Source organism: Lepisma saccharinum, chromosome 3 (genome assembly GCF_977018435.1).
Source record: "Lepisma saccharinum chromosome 3, izLepSacc3.1, whole genome shotgun sequence".
NCBI lineage: Eukaryota > Metazoa > Arthropoda > Insecta > Zygentoma > Lepismatidae > Lepisma > Lepisma saccharinum.
In genome coordinates this window covers 77,195,254-77,206,960 of record NC_139231.1, presented here as the reverse complement: position 1 = coordinate 77,206,960, position 11,707 = coordinate 77,195,254, and positions in this window count along the sequence as shown.

Here is an 11,707-nt window from a genome sequence, read left to right as displayed (position 1 = left end):
GTAATATAAGCTTAGTTGAGCACTCTCGTGTAAAATAAATACTTCTCATATATGAAGAGGGCCTCCCCGATGGCGCAGTGGTAGCGTCGTCGCCTTGTAATCAAGGGGTCCTGGGTTCGATTCCTGGTGGAGGCACATAGTGGTTCGGATCCCACTTTAAACTGTAGGTCCAGTCCCGATTAGCCTTACTGTGCATAAAGTGGACTTAAAACAACAAATTAATCCAATCCAATCATATATGAAGAAATTAGAATGTAGAAATGCTCATTAATGTCGTCGCAGAGCAAGCTGTCCGATGTACCGCATCAGCGAAGGAAGTTTTTAACGTGGGCAAGCGCTGCTCCCGTGCTTCTTCCCTCCCCTTTCCTCCTCTTCTCCTTCAGAATTGGTGAATATCGCGTTGGCTGCATGCTGTGAGGTGACAGCTACAGAGAAGTGTGTGCTTATTTCTTTGAAGGAAGAGCCATGGCAGCGATTGTTTTTTTTTTCCTTGGAGGTACAGTGCAATCACATACAGTTTAAAGTTTGGTTTATTTTTATTTCTGGGCATCTTTCAAAGTTCCACATAACTAGTGCAGTATTTTCCCTAAATATTAAAAAAATTACGGAAAATGAAATAGAGGGTGTGATACAGGACCTAATTAAAAAACCATTCACATTTCGCTCTTTCTCGGAAAAACAAGAAATAGTTAAAAATGATAGGCCTTGCCCTTCTTGAACCTGCCTGTGTAGTAATCATAAGAATAAGAAACAGGAGTATGCAAGACATTTTCAAACTGTGCAATACAAGAAAACTAGCTGGTTGGCAGGTTGTGATGTTACAGAGAGATTGTTCTGTTGGACTTGTCTATTGTTTGGTGTTGATAGAACAAGTGTGTGGACTAAGGATGGATTTAGCAATTTAAACGTACTATCTATTTCAAGACATGACAAATCTCTCGGTCATATTAGAGCAAGTTTAGAGCTTTCGACATTTGGGCGAACAAGAATAGATCTTCAGATAAATGCACAAATGAAAATATCTGTGAAGCTTCATAATGAGGCCATAACAAAAAACAGGGAAGTTTTGAAACAAATGATAGACTGTTTATGTTTCTTAGGAAAACAAGAGCTGCCATTTAGAGGCCATGTGGAGTCTACAGATTCCATAAATAGAGGAAATTACATTGAATTGATTAATTTTCTTAGTGAATATGATGTTATGCTTGCCAATCACCTGAAAGAAAATACAGTTTTCCGTGGGACATTCCCTACTATTCAGAATGATCTTATAAATTGCATTTCAAAAGTTCTCATTAGTACCATGAAAAAAGAAATAGCAACTACTCAATTTGTTTCAATCCTTCTAGATGAAACAACAGACTCTGTCAATAAATCACAGTTATCTACGTGCCTCAGATATGTAAATGATAAAGGGGAGCCACAAGAAATGTTCATAGGATTTTCTGATGTAAGATTGCTCTGCTGAAGCACTGTCTGAGCATGTAGTCAAAATTGCAAGAGATTTTAATTTTGAATCAAAATTGGTTCGTCTGACGTATGATGGAGACGCAGTTATGGCAGGCCAAATAGCGGACTACAAAATTGAGTGCAGGAAAAATATCCACAGGCTACTTTCACCCATTCTTACAGCCATGTCTTAAATTTGGTTTTACAACAGTCTGCTTTTGCCTTTAAAGATTGCTGTATATTTTTTAAAAATGCTATCTGGCATATCTGTATTTTTTCAACATCTTCAAAAAGGCACTTAAGAAATTCATGGAAAAAAAGATCCCCAGAGCTGCACCTACACAATGGAACTTTTGTTCAAGAATTGTTAACACAGTGCAAGAAATGAGAAATGAGTTGGCTATGTTTTTTTGAAGACATTATAGTGAATTGTGATGATCACAGGCTCATGGGTTCATTAAATTTCTGTCTGAATACAAGAGTTTTCTTCTTCTTGAGGTGGTTTTTTCAAGGATATTTTCCCACTCAGACAGACTTTTTGAGATATTACAAAATAAAACCCTCGATATTGCTTACTGTCATAAAGAAATTGCAAAATTTCATCTTCTGCTTACTTCACAATGACATGATTTTGAAACAGTACGGGAAAAGGTCAATATACAAGAGACAAATTAATTTCATAGAAAGAGGAAGTGTATTGACAAATGTGAAATGAAGCGATTGTACAGCGTGTCCATAAATATACTGTCATACTTTAAAGTGGTATTACGTCGCTTTGGATAATCGTATTTAAATGAAATTGGTGACATTTGAAAGAAAAACTCAAATATTTTTGTGCATGTCAACAATGGACACCAATATCAGCAATGGACAACAATGAACGAGATCAAACATAGAAACTGAAATAAATTCACTTCTGACAACAATGGACGATGCAGGTTTATTGTTGGATATTTAGCAGGCAGGCAGGTTACATGTGAATGTTTTCCTTTAAACTTGTGTTGTTATTACAGAAGATTTAAGAACGTAGTTGGTCTGTTTTAGAATATCATTCCACGCAGAGTTTGGTGAAGGTCAGCGTGCTTATAGGCGAAGGTTTCAAAATCAGGCTCCTTCACACACGTCAATTTTGAAGTGGTACGGGATTTTGTGGATCGTGGCTGCATATGTCATCAAAGGAAAGGCCATTCAGGGAGACCATCTGTCAATGCGGGAATTGTGGAACAAGTGCGGCAGGCATTTGTTCGTAGTCCTAAGAAGTCTGTATGTAGAGCTAGTCAGCAGTTCAACATCCCTAAATCTACCGTATCTAAGATCTTGCGTACGCGACTGAAGTTTCACCCCTACAAACTGCAATTAGTGCACAAGTTGAAACCTGATGACCCTGTAAAACTGTTAAGATTTCTCTGAACATTTTATGTTACTAATGGAGGATAACGTAATTCTGTCAGGAAAAATAATTTTCAGTGATGAGGCAACATTCCACGTTGGTGGAAAAGTGAACAGACGTAATGTTAGGATTTGGGGGAGTGAGAATCCACATGCAATTTTGGAAGTTGAAAGAGACTCCCCTAAAGTGAATGTCTTTTGTGCCGTATCGAAACGTCAAGTCTATGGACCATTTTTCTTTCGAGAGGCCACTGTGAAAGGTCCAGCTTATCTTGACATGCTCACTGAATGGTTATTTCCACAATTGGAAGAAAATGAAGGCAATGAATATATTTTTCAACAAGATGGAGCAGCACCTCCTCACTGGCATTTACATGTTCGGAAACATCTGAATGAGTGGCTTCCAGGAAGATGGAATGGACGTGCCGGAAATGATGATAATGTCTTCTACAATTGGCCACCGATGTCACCTGACTTGCCTGTCTGCGATTTTTTTTTATGGGGTTACATAAAAGATTGTGTCTATGTACCCCCATTGCCTCAAAACCTGCAAGAACTGCAAATTCGCATCACTTCTGCAATCCAGTCCATCTCTGTGGATATGTTGGAGCGTGTGTGGCATGAATGGGAATATCGCCTTGATGTCTGTAGGGCCACATTCAATGTCTATGAGTTGTGAAATAAAATATTTGAGTTTTTCTTTCAAATGTCACCAATTTCATTTAAATACGATTATCCAAATCGACGTAATACCACTTTAAAGTATGACAGTATATTTATGGACACGCTGTACTATAAGATTGTAGATAACATATCCAATCAAATATCCGAAAGGTTTGGTTCTCTTGCTAAGCTCGAATTCATGACCCTTCTGAATAAAGAGAAATTTCCCTCATACAAATCTAGTTTTCCTGAAAATTTGTTAAGTAAATTTAATGTCAGTCCATACAGCAAATTATTTGACTTTGTAAAGCTAAAGAATGAGTTTGAAAATAAACCTGTACATGCACTAGTACCATATATGAACACAAACAATATTCATAACATTATGAGTGAAACTTACAAGTTGGCTACACTAATTTTGTCAATACCAGCTTCAACTGCATCAGTGGAACGATCTTTTTCAGCATTAAGAAGAATTAATAATTATATTAGAGCAACCCAATCGCAAGAAAGATTAAGTGCACTTGGTATATTATCCATTGAAAAAGAGCTGCTTCTGAAAATTAAAGTATTGCCCTCATTTTACGAAGATGTTACAAGGGAATTTACCACTCAAAACAGAAGAGCAGAATTTACATTTAAATTATTATAATTAAGTCTGGTCTATTGTTCCTGAATCTCTGATTGTAATTTAGGCCTCTACTATAATACTATAATGTTATTTGCATAAGCCAAACAAAACTAAATTGTGAATCTCCAATGTAAATATAAACTGTTTATAAATATCAAGAGATTTTATAATTTTATGAAGACTTCCACATGAGACATCAAACCTGTTAAGTTTTAATCTTTCATTATCCATATTTCATTACTTTATACGTTATGCAATATTTAGTAATGTTAATGTGCAAATCGTCAACTATTGAATACGTATAATGCTATCCCTCATTCTAAAAAATTTGTGTACAGCATGCCCTTTATGAAAATCCTGGATACGCCACTGGTTGAGAGATACTAAACTTGGTTCAGTGGTTGACTGTGTATCTTCCCATCTTGGTTGACACAACAGTTCTACCACAGATGCTAGAAAAACATATTGGATCTAAACTATGCTGCACATTATGTATTTGGTCTAGGAATTAATTCGTGCGCCTGGACAAGAGATGGCGTAAGTAACGTATCGTCCCACAGTTCCGTGTATCCACACATCCGTTGAAAACTCCTGTCAGCGCGCATCGTTCGTAGTATAGGGCAGTTGATTGACGCGTCAACAACAGCATTTTGTAGTCAACTGAACATGGTGCAGTTCGTGCCAGATAAAGTGTTTTTGCGGGGTGTTCTGCTTCATTACTTTAACATGCAGAAAAGTGCTACCGAAAGTCATCGTATTTCGGTGGAAGTGTATGGTGACCATGTGCTAGCTGAGCGAACGTGTCAGAAGTGGTTTGCACGGTTTAGAAGTGGTGATTTCGGCCTGGAAGACCAAGAGCGACCTGGACAGCCAAAAGAATTTGAAGACGAAGAATTGAGAGCATTGCTCGATCAGGATTCGTGTCAAACGCAGGAAGAACTTGCAGAAGCATTAGGCGTTGATCAAACAACAGTTTCCAAACGCCTCAAAGCCATGGGAATGATTCAAAACATGTCACATTGGGTTCCACATGAATTGAAAGACAGAGACGTTGAAAGACGAAAAACCATTTGCGAATTGTTGCTTCAAAGACAGAAAAGAAAGGGGTTTTTGCATCGCATTGTTACTGGCGATGAGAAGTGGATCCATTACGAGAACCCGAAACGAAAAAAGGCCTGGGTGAAGCCAGGTGAACCAGGTCCATCACAACCGAAACGAGATATTCACTGTGCAAAGGTTATGCTGTGCATATGGTGGGATATGAAAGGTGTGGTGTACTATGAGCTGCTGCAACCGGGTGAAACTATTAATGGAGAACGTTATCGACGACAATTAATGCGTTTGAAGCAAGCTCTGGCCAGGAAACGACCAGAATGGGAGAACAGACATGATAAACTTATTTTTCAACATGATAACGCTCGCCCACATGTCGCAAAACTGGTCAAAACCTAGTTAGAAAATGTCTGATGGGAAGTTTTACCCCACCTGCCGTATTCACCAGACGTTGCTCCTTCGGACTGCTACTTGTTCGATTGCATGAATAACGATTTGATTGGACAGCGGTTCACTTCTTCAGAAGATATCGAAAAATGGGTCTCTGACTGGATCGCTTCAAAGGATGAGGACTTCTTTCGCCACGGAATCCGTAACTTGCCTGACAGATGGGCGAAAGTGGTGGCTCACGATGGACAATATTTTTCTTAAGGTATTTATGTATTTTGTGTTTGAACTACAGCGTAACAACCGCACGAATTAATTCCTAGACCAAATAGGATATAATTTTTTTGCCACTATGCTTGGTTAATTATTTTGTCATTTTGTTTATGATTTGTGATGGTTCTCATAACTGCAACAGACACTTTTGCAATTTTCATGGAACCCCCCTTCCCTGTGAAGCTATCACCCCTAATTTGAAAGTGGACTCGTCCATTTAACGCATGCACCCTTGCATTGATGGTCTCGACTGATGTATGTTCACCTTGTAACAGATGATTAGGAAACCTGGAGAATGAGTAAAAGAAACTGAAGAATTTTTGTTTAAACTCCACTTTATGCACAGATAGGCTCTGAACCACTATGTACATCCAGCGGGCATCAAACCTAGCACCCCTTGATTACAAGGTGATGTCATTACCACTATGCCATCTGGGAGGCCCCAAAAAACTGAAGAAAAGAGGTGGACGCAATGGAGATAAGGTCTTTAGGAGTTTAATAGAAAAAGCATTGTAAGAAAAAATACCGATGTGGCATCAAGAAGGCAGGTGAAGTGGTATTGACAAATGAGGAAGATGGAGAAGATAAAGAGGAGACTCATGGAAAAGATGGAAAGAACAAACTGTGAAAAGAAATGGAGGAAGAGTGTTGTGGTGAGACGAGTTTCAATTGATGTTTTAAGTCCACTTTATGCACAGATAGGCTAATCGGGACTGGACCTACAGTTTAGAGAGAGATCCGAACCACAGTGCAATATGCCTCCACCAGGTATTGAACCTGGGACTTCTAGATTACAAGCCAATGACGTTGCCACCATGCCGTCAGGGAGGCCCCTTGTGGTGAAGAAATTAGAACATTGTTGACCCAACTGGAGGCTGGAAACTGGAAAAATGAATTATATAAAATTTACTTTTAGCTGAAAATTTTGCAAAACTTCCAAATTTGTAAAAACTGTCGATGATTTAACCAACATCTTATGTGTTACTGTGGCTTATAATAATATATTGATTCAAACATAAGAAAGGGCTACAGGCTAAAATGTACTGATAACACTGAAAAATGTTAATTGTTGAAAAAAGTGTTTATATACAGAGTGTCCCACAAAGGGGTTTACACTATTTGAATGTTAATAACAGAGAAAGTATTACAGATAACCTGATGGAACTTGTTGTATCTGGATCTGTCATTATTAGTGCTTGTTGCCATTCATTTGTTTTTCTTTAATTTCAGTTCAGTTGCCAGTAGTGACAAGTAATTGACAAGATGGCTGGGAACCTTTCCGTTGAGCAACAGAAGTGGATTTTAAAGTGTTTTTGGAAATGTGAGAACATGAAAGAAGTGCAGAGACGATGGCGGGCAGAATTTGATACTGCCCCACCGTCACATGTAACAATTATGAAATTACGTGACAAGTTTGAAAGGGAAGGAACTCTGTGTGATCTGGGACGGTGTGGCAGGAAGAAATCAGTATCGGACGAAAGAGGGATGGAAACAGTGGTACAAACTTTCACAAGATACCCCAAGAGGTCCATACATCAAATTCTGCCCACCATCGTCTCTGCACTTTTTTCATGTTCTCACATTTCCAGAAACACTTTAAAATCCACTTCCGTTGCTCAACGGAAAGGTTCCCAGCCATCTTGTCAATTACTTGTCACTACTGGCAACTGAACTGAAATTAAAGAAAAATAAATGAATGGCAACAAGCACTAATCATGACAGATCCAGATACAACAAGTTCCATCAGGTTATCTGTAATACTTTCTCTGTTATTAACATTCAGATAGTGTAAACCCCTTTGTGGGACACACTGTATGTTCAGTGAAATGTTCCTAATGCATTTTTATCCATTCGAAATCACAAAACCACATGATTTTGACAAAATGTGAATTGTGGCTCTTTTCCGTGAATTTCAACACATTTGGTGCTTAATAAATATTACCATATTTACATATGTATGACATACGTGTTTCCAAAATTTTATCCCCCAAAAAACTATGATGCATGTTATACATGGAATAATTCCATCAGCTACATGAAAACATGCAAATGTATGTTTTCCACTAGTTTTCACTTTCTATCAAAACATTTTGCCAAGAAAAGTGTTTTTCTTCTTTTCTTAACCCAAAATGTTAGTTCAAAGATTGGAAAAACACAGTGCCATTCTGATCACAACTTTCCAGATTTTCAGGATCGCAAACAGCTGGGAAATTTCAAATGGTTGTGTATTAAATGTGTTGTTACTTCTCAAAAGTTTTGGCAATGTAAAAGTGTCAAAAAATTCTTGGAAATGTCCTTTCTCATCCCAGAACTGTGAAAATAACCATTTCAGAGAGACGTTATGTGTAGAATTTGAGAAGTTTTCAGTAGTTTTCAGTATCAGCAAGTGGTAAATATTTCCCATGCTGAATGCTGGGATGTTTATTCAGGGTGTCTACCAGTCAAGAATGTCAAGAAATCAACAGGTAGGTCAAGAAAGTCAAGAAAAAGTCCAGAAATTATGGTTGTGGTCAACAATTTTTGCTATTTTTTTTTTTTACAGTATAGTGAATTTACATTGTTATATACTAGGGCTGACCAGATACCACCATTTGACTATACCGATACCTTTATAATTCCAGTTTAAAGTAGCAAACGCTAGTAAGTCATAAAACAACACATCACATTCTATTAATGACATTAAATAACTCCCAAATTATTCTCGTGTAGCATTATATCACTTGAAAATGTCTTGAGACATTTTATGTAATGCAAAAAGAAAAAAAAAAGTTTTTCAAATGTTGCAAGCAGTTTTAGTGTTGCCGTTATACCGAAATATTGGTGGATTATTATAAGTGTATTTCTTGTAATTTTGATTAACCTGGAGAGGGAGGAAAACGACTCAACAATACATACAGATATATATAATGCTCATTTGGCTGGCTGTGTATATTTCCTGCTGTCCAATTATTCTCGGTCATTTGCAAAAAGTCAACAAGTCACTGTAGTGTCTGTATTGGCCAGCAGTAGCACGGATGGGTAGAGCATGAAGAAAATCCATAACCCTCCCTCACACAGCGACATTCATCCCTTTCACAACTCCGGAATGAGCCTGATGATAATGCTGGTTTTAAAAACGTCCACGTTCTTACCCTACAAGTTTGGAAGTAGAAATTGGCAATGGATGGTTTCTTTTGTTTCCACATAGTGTTGACTACCAGGCAGTTGCATGCCTTCAATGTCACATTTGGGTGCAGCACTTTCACTTTAGTCCTGCCTTTGATCTCGTCATCTGCTTCCCAGGAGGGTGAATCATTTCTCGGAAATGTATAAGTACATGGCATTCCTGTGTGGGACCCCACCTGTCATAAGGAAGGGTGAACGAGCCTTCGAAAAGGACAAATCTTGACAAATGAGTTGTTTCTCTTGGCTGCTCTAGCCACTCAAGGTCTTTGGTATTGGATGGTATCGGAGAAGAAAATTCAACTGATACCAATACATCGGTATCAGTTGAGTCCTATTATATACCTGTACTAGGATTTGATAAAATTGAATATTTGGAAATCAAAAATTGTACTGGGTTGTGGTTTGTTCACATTGTTTTTTAAGAATTACATTCTTGTATGTGTGAAATTTTGTAAAAATATTAAAGTAACATTGCCATTCCCCATCCAGGATGGAGTCCGAAGGAATAATTTTTACACACATAGCAAGTCTTATTAAAGTATAGCTTCAGTTTTCATCTTAACCCACCTTGTGGTAGAGGTTTTTCATTGAATAAAAATATATATATTTTCTTAATTTCCAACTATACCTACGTAGGTGCAATTAAATAAATGTTAAGGAAAAAAGTCACGAAAAAGGATAGAAAGGGCAAGAAGTCATGAATTTTGGATTTGTTATTTTGGTAGACACCCTGTTATTGTTAGCATTTCCTGTCCCCTAGGACCAGATTGCAGATCAATTACTATTCAGTGATCTCTCTGACTAGCATCAATGCACTCGAAACTACGAGGATCCAACACCATCCACATCTAAAAGAGAAAATAAACAAAAAAGGATGCATCATGTCAATATTTGCATTGATTTTTTACTTTTTCTCAACTGTACATAAATACAAGTTTTATTCTTTCTTCTTTTAAAACAATACCATTGGCATATGTTCACTCACAGCTGTAACACAATATTACTTGTTTCCTTTTCTTAAAGCAGCCATGTTCTCAGCCTAAAGAAGGAATGGAACTTCTCATTATTATTATTATTATTATTACTATGTTAATATGGAAGATACAATACACAGAACATGCTTGAGCCTCAAGAACAAGGAAGGAAGCATTCAGTAGAGACTTCCGACTGCTGCAGAACTGGATTGATTTTCTTAGAGCTTGTTTTAGGCCAAGAACACACACTGCCCGAGATACATGATACAGTATTTTGCACAATAAATTACAGAGGGAGGCAAACTACTATTGAAAAAAAAAAAATGGTTATAATATTGTGAAATATAGATGGCACAGGCTATTGGACGAGATATAATTACAAGTTCATCTACTGTTTGTATTTTTTTAGATCGGGGTAAACAGGCATAACATTCAACAAAAGTCTTCCATTCATATCATATTACAAAATCAGATATCACATTCTTTGAAAAATTTATCAATGACTAACTTTTTTCTGACTATAATATGCACACTTTTTTGCTACCTGACTTCCAACGCATGTCAAAGTCCATTGGTACAAAACAGTAGTTACAATACAACAATGGTTTAAAATACTACGTTACTTCCGACAGATGCAGAATTTGTCATCATCATACTCTGATGTGTTATGAGAACTGAATGAGTTAGAGAGAGGAAAATATGAACAATCTAACCACTTGGTGATATTCCTAAGTGTTACGATATTGATCACAAGTGAGTGTTCAGTGTAGTTGTAGAGTTGGTGTTTTAAGTCCACTTTATGCACAGTAAGGCTAATCGGGACTGGACCTAGTTTAAAGTGGGATCCGAACCACTATGTGCCTCCACCAAGTTTCGAACTCGGGACCCCTTGATTATAAGGCGACAACACTACCACTGTGCCATCAGGGAGGCCAAGTGTTCAGTGTAATTTTTTTGAAACACTATGGCATTACAACCTGATTTTCCGTAGTACCTCAAATATAGAAATTATGCAACGTTGCAGATTGTTTTAATTGGTTTGTTTTACTTTTCTTTTCTGCCACTTTTGGCTAATCGCGAAGATGAGGGTGAGGGATGATATCACGGAATTGATGAAGGGACAATCACAAAGAACATCCATACCCAGGCCAGCAATCGAACCTGAGACCCATGAATTGTTTCAACATTTGCTGCTTGGATTTCAAAATGCCAACAGGAACCTCTTCGTGCCGATCAGGTATTTGCACCAACGCAACGGCAGGCACCCTATGTCCCAAGCAATGTATTTTTAACGGTGACTTTAGGAACATACTGAAGCATAGATAATGTTGCAAAGATTCATGTTTGTATTGATGCATGAACTATAAAATGTGTTATTTGATTCCTGTCATTGATTTAGGGATGGCCAGATCCAGATACATGGGTCCAGAGTAATTCTGGAATCCAATAACGACCTGGATCCAGGTGTTTTCAGAACTGGATAGCCTGAATCCAAAAATGTTGGCCATCCTAGCAGATATATGATGTAACAGGAGAAAAGAGAATCACCAGACATTTTATAATTTCAAATTACATTCTCACAAAAGGTAGAACTGCTGAAAAGACCCTGGGCATGTACACAGAATTATCCTGTACATGCTTAGTTTTTCATTAAAAGTTTTTGTTACACTTGCAAACTGAAATGTAATCTAGATGCCTGATGAGGCGGCCACACGATTTGTGT